General features: G+C 42.2%; 1 protein-coding gene across 7 annotated transcripts in view; it reads left to right on the forward strand.

The window, feature by feature from the left end:
* Window positions 1-5,115: 5,115 nt before the first annotated feature.
* The window catches only part of LOC117293300 (cGMP-dependent 3',5'-cyclic phosphodiesterase-like), a 117,976-nt gene continuing 110,973 nt past the window's right edge, over window positions 5,116-12,118 (forward strand). For 5 of the 7 annotated variants that reach the window (XM_033775545.1, XM_033775543.1, XM_033775546.1 and 2 more), the window contains exon 1: window positions 5,117-5,838. The gene's annotated coding sequence lies outside the window, so the exon portion shown is untranslated. Of the gene's footprint in view, window positions 5,839-12,118 lie in introns of all 7 variants that reach the window. The other 2 variants (XM_033775542.1, XM_033775544.1) reach the window with 1 other exon arrangement.

Below are 12,118 nucleotides of genomic sequence, written 5' to 3' on the forward strand. Positions count from 1 at the left end.
CTCAACATAAAACCCCCCATAAAAAAACACCTTGTCACACGATGTTGTGTGCTTTAAGACGCTTGATTTCAATACCTCAAAATCTAATTCTGAGGTCTCAAAATCAAACTTGTGGAAAATTACTTCTTTCTCAAAAACTACATTACTTCAGAGGGAGTTGTTTCTCACAATGTTTTATACCATCAACCTCTCCCCATTACTTGTTATCAAATAAGGTTTTATGCTGGTAATTATTTTTGAGTAATTACCAACAGTGTCCATTGCCTTTAAAAGACAGATACAATTCAAACAAAGGCATACACAACACCAACATTTTTTTGGTATAAACTGTTTCGGCATTTGTTTAACCATCACTTTAATTTCATATCCGACTATGCTGTCCGTATTATTTGCCAGTTGTGATTGAAGCGTAATAATAGAATAGACAACAGGAGAGCCTTGTAACAGAGCGGGGTTTTTATCCAGCAGACGGGGGAGGATGCTCAGTGTACTGAAACAAATCGGCAAAACAATAAGCACAATCGTCATCTATACATACATTTCCACCTTCGCCAAACCATCCAGTCTTATTAAAACCGTGCTTAATCAGTTGTTTCAAAACCATTCTGTGGAGCAAAATCTATCCTTCACTGAAATGTAGACGTCCTTGGCAAATTTCATTTACAGCGTTTTCTTTTGAACAAACAGGTCTAATTAATTGAGTTATTGCATTTTTCCCTCTCTCTGTCTCTGCAGTGGTCTGTTTCCCGGTTGTGGACTCTGGAAACGACAGAGTAGTCAGTGTTGTTGTGGTAAGTGTACACCATTTTTTATATTTATTAATGATTTCATGGGAACTGGCATTATACTGACTAAATCTATTACTTTCAGAGGATATTGCATGAGTTGATTCGTTCCAATTTGTCAACTGCTCGGGATTAGTGTCATATGATAAGAAGCAATCAGGAAACACAACTGTTGTGATTGTAAAGTGAGTTAACGTTATAGACCTTATAAATACATTGACGTCATTGCAATGCTGTCTTAAGCCAAGTGCCCATTGGATTTTTCTTCTGCTGCCACGCGGAAAGTTACAGTGACTGGCTTTGGTGTAATTCTACTGTGTGTTCCCACCTTGACTTATATTCCCCGGCGTTTTTGTAGCGTTGTACAGCTTGGTTGCAGTAGGTTTTCGCCACGGGGCTGCTCCCATTGGACTTTTTAGCAGCCCTGTTATGTTACCATTGCTGCATGTAAAACCTGGTTCATACTTCATACGAATGCGAATGCGAAGCGAATGTTGACGTAACAAATTCGCAACGAATAATTCGCAGCAGTTGAACTCTGCTCTACTCACTTGCGAATATCACTGCGAAAGGAGGGTGTGACGTCACATTCATGTCAAATTGGCTTCGCATTCGCAGGAAGTATGAACCGGGCTTTAGTCTTCTGCTACCTTGTTTGGCCTTCTAGTGCACATCACGGTCACGGTAAGTTGACAAGAGGTCAGTTTACCGTGCGTCCCAATTGGATTTAATTTTGTCATTCTAGAAAGTCGCGGTACTTTAACAATAAAGAAAGTCCAATGGGAACATAGCTTCAGATGTTAGTACTATGATCAAACAATGGAAAAACGAACAGCTGTGTCTGCGAGTTGCACCTGTAGTCGAGGGCGCTCTTCTCAAATATTTATATTGTATGTGTGAATGATTTTTTGTTTAACTCTAATTGTCTCTCCCTTTCAAATCATCACAAAGCAACAGTATCATTTACTTTAGCAGTCTTTTGTTGTATGGGTTGACCGCCTCATATTTGCAGACTTACTTCTCATTGAATCCTTTTTAGCGAGGGGAGTTTTAAATCAGAAGAGCTTAACCTAAGAGAGAATTTCGTAACATATCTCTTGAGGGGGACATTTTTATGTACTTGCAGGCCTTCAATTTCATCTTTGAAAGGTCAAGGCCATTTTCATTTTGCAGAGGGCACTTTTCATTGGTAAAAATCTTAAACTTACTGGGAAACTTTTGAAGGGGCACCAAGACCAGGGGCAATGGAGGCTGTGGCCTGCTCGTAATTCCAGGCCCCAATTTCATAGAGCTGCTAAGCACAAAAATTTGCTAAGCACGAAATTTCTTCCTTGGTAAAAACAGGATTACCAACCAAATTTCAATTTGTTGCATATTCCTTGTTACTGGTATTCAGCTGTTATTTGCTTATCCTGAAAATCACTTTGAAATTTGGTTGGTAATCATGTTTTTATTAAGGAAGAAATTTCATGCTAAGCAAATTCTTTTTGCTTAGCAGCTCTATGAAATTGGGCCCAGGCCTGTACTACGTCCCTACAGTATTTTGTAGTCCCTGCAGCTGTGGATCAAGTCTTTGTGATATGATGTGATCCATAATTTCGCAAACATGATGGAAAGTTTTGATGGAAAATCCAGGCACGCATCTGAAGAAAGACATCCAGGGTGCCCTGTAAATATTTTCTCAGAATCACGAGCGTCCATAAGTTGGATGTGTCTGTTGGTCTCCATCAGGTGTTTATTGGATCAAAGGGTGTCACCCGCAGTCCCCTTTTTGAAGGGCCGCTAACGTAAACATCTGTGATTTAATATAAACAAATGCTGATTAGTATTAAGCGGAGAGTCATGTGTTCTTCAACCGATACTGGATCCAGTCCACCTGCTGGATGAAGACTCTGCGCTATTGGCATGTTGAGGCCGAGCAGATATGAGCTCTTGTTGTTTTCGGAGCAGCAGATTGTGGGTTCGAGTCCCGGTTGTCACACTTTTATCCTTAAGCAAGACACTTTTCCATTACTGCTGCATCCTCCAGATGGGACGTAAAGACGTTGGTTCTGTGTGTTGTTTAAAAGAACACAATGTATTTACTGTATAGAGAAGGCGTTCCCGGTTTGATTGGCTGCATATTGCACCACACCACCTTGTACATGGTGCTATGTAAATTTGGACTCCATAAAATGGCCGCTCGGGTTAGTTCCAACGTAACAGGAAAAACGTGCAAATTCGAGTGATACTTGTGTGGATCATTATATTCTACTTATTTCAATATACTTCTAACCGTATGCATTTCATAACAAACGGTTTCAAACGCTTTTCAAAGACCAACTCGTCCGATCCAAGGCAACATGTTCCTTTGAGTGTCTTGCTTAATGACACAAGTGTCATGACCTGGTTTCAAACCCACACCCAGCAACCATAACTTAAGTCCGATGCGCTAAACCACTCACCAACAATCCGCTACATACGTATACGGTATTACTTGATACCTTCCTTAAAACAACAACCACTTAAATAGTGACACATTAGTTTATGGCCGCACTGTATAAATGAGGTCTAGATTTAACGGCACCCATCCGTAATGACGCTAACACTCGAGGGACGGGATTAAAATGGAGCGCAGTTATTTACCCACATGTTTATCAGCATAGACACTTGTGGAGCATGTCTTCCTGTCTCTTTTCTGATCCTGTCAGAGATGCGGAGACAAGCCGCTTGGGTTTTATGGAATTGGATGTCTGCGTCAGTGAACTTGAAACATCAAATCTAGAGGTTTGTTTAAATCGATGGACCATCATCTCCTTTTATGCTTCGGTGATCTGACTTGTGACAACTGATGTGTTGTCTTTATTCTGGACATCTGGACAAGCCTTGAACTGAGTCTCATTTCTGGTTCATAGTTTCATATTCTGGGCCTAGTTTCATAGCGCTGCTTAACCGTAAGTAAATTTGCATGCTTACTGTAGCAGAAAAATTTGCTTAAGCCTTAGCGTATTTCACAGGTTAGCAGAAAAATTGGGCAGCCATATTGCGTGTTTTCCGTGGATTTGCATTGTGACGTTTGTGTTTGTGCAGTAAGCACCGGAAATTTAGCACGCCTTTTCGTGTTCTTACGGTTAGCAGCGCTATGAAACAGAAATCACACAGTAAGCAAAAAATCGGCCGCTAAGCAGCGCTATGAAATTGGGCCCTGGTTGTGAAGCAAAAGTGTTCTCAGAAAATCGAGCTTATTCACAGCACAAAAGAAAAGTTTTAGATGTTGGAGGAAATACCCCAGGGAGATATTCCAGGGAAAACCCACTCAGTCAAGCAGGGACTGAAAACCCAATCCATGTAGTGCCCCTGGTGTGATTCTAACTGGGTTCCAAGTGGGTGAAGGCAAGGACAGATGCCACTATGCTAACGCAACCAGTCCTGCAGATTGTACTTGTGACACCCCTTTCCTTGTAATGCGCTGTAGAGTTCGTTATATAGGTCACTGCGCAATAATAATTTCTGAATTATTATTATTATTATTATTATTATTAATTTGGTTTCAAGGAGATTGAAACTTCACACTTTAACTGGACCAGAAATTGTTTAAACAAGATCTGAAATATTGTTTTATTTTATTTTACTTTTTTATTTATTATTATTATTATTATTATAATATTTGCTTACATCTTAGGAGGAGGTTTGGATGGAATTATCATCAAACAAAATTATCATTTATGTTTTTGTTGTTGTAGAAAGGTAAACAAGTTTTAACTTGATAATTTAAATTTAAAAAGTTGTATCCCGTTAAGGTGACCACTTGCTGCTGCTTTCCATGTTGTATCATAAACTTGGTTATGGTGTTTCTGACTGGCACCCTCAATCAAACATGTTGACAAATTAATAAGGAGACTGCCAACATAGAGCTAGATAGAAAGCTCAGTTGGTAGAGCGCCAGTACATTAATACAGAGGTCACTGGTTCAAATCCCATATTATATTTAAAACTAATTATAATATGTAAGGATGTTTTTCAGGGGTACAGATACGAACAAATATATGACTGGTTAACTTTTTGTGTGTAAATTTATTGTTCCGAGAAACATGCATTGAACATGAATTTGTAGTTAAGAGCAGATCATTTACACAATGAAAAGCTACGTATCAAGCAAGACTAGCGATTGTAATAAGGAGGGGAATAACAGCTATTCTGTGTGAATGCATAATGCATCTTTGATATCCCGAACGTGACTTAGAGCCGCATTAAAGACGGCTTGTCTTCCCGTGATTAATATTCATTTCATCCGGGCGGTTCTCTAAAACGTTTTGAAGTGATGTAATGTATCCCATTGCTGATAACCCACCATGCCTCTAGTGCGAAACATCACATCTCTCGTGGAGCGATCGGCAGGTTTTTTTCCCCTTTCTGGAGTTATTTTTTACCTCCCCCTGTTATCCCCTCCTAGAGAGCGCCAGTAACAAATTGCCCCATCGGTGGGGGAATCAATGGCTCTTCACCCACGGGCAGTGTATGATGACGACGACCTATATATCCACTAAAGAGGATAGCAGTCGGTGGAGATACGACGGGGTTGAGTGACGTGCTCGGTACTTGGCTCAAATGGCTGTAAACACGCCGTCGCTGGGATTGTTCCTGCAAAACTCTCTCGAGTGGAAATAAAATTTTCTCCGCTCCGAAGGGGATATTTTTGTACTCTTTCGTCTTTCAGTCTCTCTCTTGAGTGTCGTGTCCTAACCAAAGAGATCTTGCCTGGAGGGTTTGGTAGTCGATGCTGAGGCGGACAATTTTCCCGCTCTTGGACAATTGAATGTTCTCATCAGTGTCAGGAGAAAACGAGTCTGTCATCATCTGCGGACCAGTTGCGGCTCGTCGTTTCTTTGTCCCCGCCGTGTGTGTCTGTGTGTATTTGCGCAGAAGCACGTTTGTGTACGCGAGAAAAGAAGCGCGATAGAGAAGCAGGGAGCTATTGAAAGTAAGAGACTCATCGCATACTCTGGATTGGCAATTATATCTGGTGTTTTGTAATGGTAGGTGTGATTCACGCACAGTGAGCATTCATAAGAAGGTAAGGTGTGATTTGCCTCTCTCCCTCTCCCTCCACTTTTCCACTGATTTTATTTTCTCCATCGCATCATCTGGGGCATGTGCTTGGAAAGTGCAGCCCACAGTGCTGTGAACCAAACACCTGGTTTCAATCCAGCTTGTTCAGGAAACGGTTGTCCGACACTGTAGCTCGATTCTGTTGCTTTATCCATACCAGACCAGCTGCTCATCAAAATATAGCTGGATAAAATGTTGCTTTATATTTGTTCACAATTTGAAAAGGAAAGAAAGATGCACAACATAGAGTTCCGGAAAGGCCACTCACACAAGGGTGTATACGCCAGCCACAATGGACCTCCTGTTGTCCCTCTATTGTTTATACTTTTTGGGTTATAACTTTTTTTTGCAACAGCCCCCATTGGTTTTGTACATATGTTTTCCCAACTGAGGACCTTTCCCAAAACTTGGACCCTATTGTCCTCTTTTGTTGTGCATGTAGGTCCCTTGGTTTGAATGTTTATATCTACTCACACCCACCTCTTTAAATAAGGAGGATAAAAAAAGTAGATGTGATGAAAATATTATGGATGATGCCAAGATATTATCAGATTGAAATCTTGTGTTTCATTGCCACTAGCTCATCAGTTTAAGTTTCATTGACATTGGATCCTCTACAAATTTGTTTCCAATAGAGAAGCGTTGAAAGAAAAGTCTTTTCTTTCAGAAGCAGTGCTACGCTCCGCATCATTGTATTTCCTTAAAGTCACTTCAGGCAAAATGTCTGAAGATGTTTTTTTCCTTAAATACGCGTTGTGGTTTGGGTGAATATATCAGATGATTTTTAAGTGAGAATGATTGCATGGGTGCTTTTGGTCCAAATAGACTATAACAAGGCAGAATGTTGACAACAAGCGGTCACAAAAGTCAGTTTATTTGATTCACTACCGACTTTTATTCAAACTTAAACACGGAAGGTAACAGGCAGTTGAAATTCATGTATGACACCAAACTTTACATTTACCAAGTAGCCGATGAAAGTTGGTTCTCGCGGAAGCAAATAATTTTGCCAACACACTTCAAAAAATAAGTTCCCCGATTATCGGTTGCAGAAGTGGGATCCTATTTCATGATTGAAGGAAGTTCCTCATAATGGTTGAAATGGAACAAATTAGCTCAGAATTTAGCTTCTACCATTTTGGAAAATAACAATAAGTTTGCGATGCCTGTTTTTTGCGAGTGTGTAATACGGTCACAGAAGCAGTATGCAAATGAGGTCCATCGGTGAGTAAGGTTGTGTGTAATATAATGTTAGACTGCTGTTTTGTGTTCCATTAACATTTTGTTTTGCATTGCCAGATAAGTTAATTCAGAATTATCATATGATCACAACTTTGTCGTTTTCATAAAGCAACGTTGTTAAATATCACAAACTTTGGCAAGTTTCTGTACCTTACACTTAATATTTTGGTAACTTAACTAATTAGCATCTCTATTGTAACATGGCTCTTTTGTAAACATGTGATGTGACAGGTTACATGGTCTTTATAATACAAACTAGTAAAAGATAAAACTTCTTATTGGAACACAAAGATAAAAAGTCATTACTTAGCTGCGGTGGTTAGAAAATGAATCATCAGCTTGCATGCACATTTCAAGCTTCTTCCCTAAGAAGGATTCAAATCAATGGCTGATTTATGCCCCCCCCCCCCCCACTCCCCTTCAACACAATGTTTAGAGCTAGTCGTGTTTTCTATTCTAGTATGCTTTTAGTTCTTAATTCCCACATACCCCCGGCCCCCCATGGGCATTATACTTACAAATCTAACATGAAAAACGTTTCATTGGTGTTACCTTGTGTCTACTTCACTCTACTTACCGGTAGAGTCGAATTACTAATTTGCATATTCCCTATGCCGCCAGCCAATATTGCTAAGACTTTACACACAATAGCGCCCTCCACCGTCCTACCCACAATGCCCCATGACATGCTTGCCACGAAGTCGTCCTCTTTTCTCTTAGCCACAGTTGGGTGAGGACGTAAATAATTCTGTGTCCAACAGTTTACCGTTTTTAAAATGAAATAAAAACACCTTACCTTTATTGCTGAGATTTGAAATAAAGACTGAGATTGAAGATAGTAGAGTTGTTGTTTAATTGAAGTGTTTTAGATAAAGATCGTTATAAATGAGTAGTTCAATGGAAATTGGGGAGGGCTCCGACTGTTGGAACTGGGGGTACGTCCATTCCCCCGGGACAGTCGGAGCCCTCGGAGGGCTGCGCCGGTGACACTCCGTCGCTGGGCTCGCCCTTCAACCGGCCCCCGCAGCCTCAGTCGGCTGCGTTGGCTGGGGGACCCACTGACCAAGGAGGGAGCCTTCCCGCTCCCCCTCTTCGATCAGCGTACGTGGGTCCACCCAATCTAAGGTCAAGCGCCCCGGCAAGTCCAAGAAAACTAGTGCCGGGGCGGCGACCAAGAGAGGTAGGGCTAAAGGTAACTCCGTTCCGGAGCGCACCGTGCCCTCTCTCGAGCCTCGGGGTCACTGCAGCCGGAGGGATTCCCCCTCTTCACACGGCTCGGCTTACCTGGCCCTCGCTGACCACGTGGGTTCCCCCACGACGGTCGTTGACAGGCTTTTGCAGGGCCGCCTTACCCGATTAACACCCGCCCACGCTGTGGGGCGCTTGCAATGTAATGGGTTGAAGGATTGTTTACATGGAGCAGGGTAGCTGGGAGTCCCCCGGCAAACCCCGCTCACTGGGCCCGCCCTCGTCTTCGGGTTTACCCGTTGTTCGGGCGCCCCGTTCACTCAGGTGAAATAATTATAAATAAATAAAATAAAATAAAATTTAAAAAAAGGAGGAGCTGGCCCGCCCATCAGTGGACCAGGTGTTGAACTTGCGTCAATGCGTGGCCCCCCCCCCTTTTTCCTCGGGCAACGGTGGCACTGAAGCTGGCCTGGCTCAGATTCCTGGGCCTTATAGCAGGCGAGGGATGAGGCCTATTCAGCTTTGTCTCCTCACCTACTTCAGGCCTAGTCGCCATTTGATCCCCCCCCCCCCCCCCACCCCTTACAGTGTTGGCTGGACACATCCGGGGGGAACTCGGAGGAGTCCGCCTTATACCTTCTGCGGGGTTCTTGGCTAAGATTCAGTTCGAATCTTTAGAACCCCCAGACACCTTTGTCCCCGACCTTAAAGCCTTTTTTGGCGGTCGTGGTCGACAGACTTTGGTGCCCTGTACGGGCATTAGGTGGTATGTCGACCGCACAAAGTCAATCAGAACCGGCCACAAACGACTGTTTGTGTCCACGGTTCCACCATTCCGACCGGCATCTCGCGATACGATAGCATGTTGGATAGTCACAGCTATTTGTTTGGTGCCGTGCGGGTGGCCTGCGGCCGTTGGTCCGGTTCATGCCCGCGAGATGCGGGGGTGTATTCCTCATGGATTTTCTTTAAAACCCCATGAAGGATATCACAAGGGCGGCTTCCTGGAAGAACCCTTACATGTTCTCCAACTGCTACCTGAAGGACGGTCTGCAGGTGGATGGAAGAGCAGGTCGAGCCGTGTTGCTGGCGGCCAGCCGAGCTGTGAAGCCTGAAGAAGCTCCACCTCATTAGGGATCACGCTTGTATGTGATTTTCCCATATAATAGAGGGCTAACATTACAATGTTAGTTCAGTTCTGTTCACCCATGGAGACGAAACCTCCATTCATTCAGGCATGGACCTTAATCGGACCTAGGGTCCGCGAGGCGCTCTCTGAACTTTGGAGCGCGCCTGGGTCCTATGCCCCTAAAGACATGCAGTAGCACCGCATATACCCACCGCCTTTCCGCTACACGCATACATTCATGTGAAAGTGGTCATTTAGAAACAGAGATAGAGCTTTTACCCCCCCCCCCCAAGCATTCATGAATGATGCAGTGAAGTGAGTTGAAATGTATGCAGGCCTGATGATTGACATTATTGGTGATATGGCTGGATTCCTGCGGGACATGCATGTATGATAATGATTAACGATTATTCATGACGATATTTCAAAGTATCAAAGTATCTCCGGGGCAGAGGGAAATCTAGACGTTGGAAATTAATATTTAACAGAAGAGGATATCCTGGCCTAAGCAGCCTTTAGATGGATTGCGAGTCTCTCAATTTTCCAATTCTTAAGGGCCAAGTATAACTCTGGTTCTTGGAACCGCACGATTGTTTTAATGCCATATAAATGTAGATGTATATAATAATTTAAAGGCAGTAGACAGTATTGGTAATTACTTAAAATAATTATTAGCAGAAAACCTTACTTGGTAACGAGTAACGGGGAGAGGTTGATAGTATAAAACGTTGCGAGAAACGGCTCCCTCTGAAGTGACAGTTTTCGAGATAAAAGTAATTTTCCACGAATTTGATTTCGAGACCTCAGATTTAGAATTTGAGGTCTGGAAATCAAGCCGGGACTACTACTTTCCTGTAGTCGATCGAAGTGATTTTCTTGATACAAACTTCACTAGCGCTGAGTTAGTTCTTAATTGGTCTCAACGTTTTACTAGACTTGCTCTAGTCATCGTAAGCAGACTGCTATCTTAGCAGTTTTCCTTCATTGCTCTGGACTCTGCTTTTCAGATTTTGCTGTCAATTTGTAGCAGCGTCGCAAACTCACCAATCACCTCACCTCATGTTGCCGCCTTTCAAGGCCTCTGCTCCGTCTTCAGCGAGCATTCTTGTTTTGATTTGGTTCTTATTGCTAAAACTGTACCCTAGAGTCACCTCCAAATCCAAATTTGTTCTTATATTATTCTTCAGCATTTTCCACTGCCGTCTGTTGTAAACATCTTTTAAGATGTTTACAACAGACTTAAAAGTACTTGTTTATCAAATAATTAGCATAGTTTAATAGTGGCAGTAGTTTTTCCAAAAATGCCTCAGAGTCACCTTTAACAAATCCAAATCAAAGAATTTCTGGATACTTTTTCATGAAAATTATTCTTTAGTGTTCGCCTCAACAAGTCCGCTCTTTCAAGCCGCATTAGATTTAACCTGAAACAAATTGTGTAATAACGAAACAGGCGCCATGTAGCCCACACCCTTGGGGATATCGAATGCACACACATAATAAATGGCCAGACTACTAGCGGACTAGCATACAATGGCTTCATGTAGTATTTACTGATTCAATTTACGGCTTAGTGTAAATAGATACCACGAAGCGCCGGGTAAAGTGGTACCCACGACACCAGTGATATATTTGTGCTGAAAAGCAGACCTCGATACGCTGTCAACTCTGATGATGACATCATCAGTAATCGCCCAATTAGAAATAATGAAGACGTAGAGTGGAGTGAAGGTGGGAAATTGTTGAAGATATTTACTGCTGTAAGGTTATCATCGGTTGGAAAAAACAAAACAAAAACAACATAAAACCATCTTTGGAGTGAGTTTGGATTACGCCAACTAGTCAGGAGTGCTTCTCTGTAAATCAAGTCCTGATTGCAGTGTGAAATAATGGAACATGAATGATGAGGTGCGTGTCGTAGGATGTGCCTGGTTGCGTTGGCTCGTTTAAAGTGCAGTTTAATGGCAGGTTTTTGTTGTTATCTGAGGAGGAAACGTGAAAGGTGTTATTTCTGCCAGTCTTTTGTTTGGACTTATAACCAAAAAGTAAACGATAATCAGTATGATCTTTGATTTTGTAGCTGCAACAGTTAATCTCAGTCTGTTGAAGTCCCCAAGTATTGAATGCCATATTATGGAATCCTCTTAATTTTCTGAGCGGTTAAGAGCATCGGACTCTAGCTCTGGTGTTTCTGATCAGCAAAGTGTGAGTTTGATTCCTGGTCGTTACACCTGTATCCTTAAACAATACACTTGACCAATGCTTCGTCCGGATGTGGCGTCAAGCCATTGGTCCTGTGTGATGTGTAACCTGCGTAGAAGAACCCAGTGCACTTATTGAAAAGAGAAGGGGTTCGCCCTGGTGTTCCTGGTATGATTGGCAGCATTATTGCACCACACAATCTTTAAACAATTTGGGTCTAGAAAGCCCCCATAGTTTTAGCCAAAAGAGATAACCAAAACTATTAAAAGTTTTTTTTTTTCAAAAAGAGATGTAATAAACAGATTTTTCTTTGAACCCCTGTGCCCACCACCCTCTTCGATTCAATTCAGCGTGCTTCGGCCAAACTTTTAAAAAATGGGCCAAAACCAAACCTATAAAAAGTTTTTTTTCAAAAGTAAATAGATTTAAAAGATAAATAGTAAACAGATTTTTCTATGAACCCCTTGCTCACCTCTCCCTCAGCTCC

This window comes from Asterias rubens, chromosome 8 (assembly GCF_902459465.1).
Source record: "Asterias rubens chromosome 8, eAstRub1.3, whole genome shotgun sequence".
NCBI classification, from domain to species: Eukaryota; Metazoa; Echinodermata; class Asteroidea; order Forcipulatida; family Asteriidae; genus Asterias; species Asterias rubens.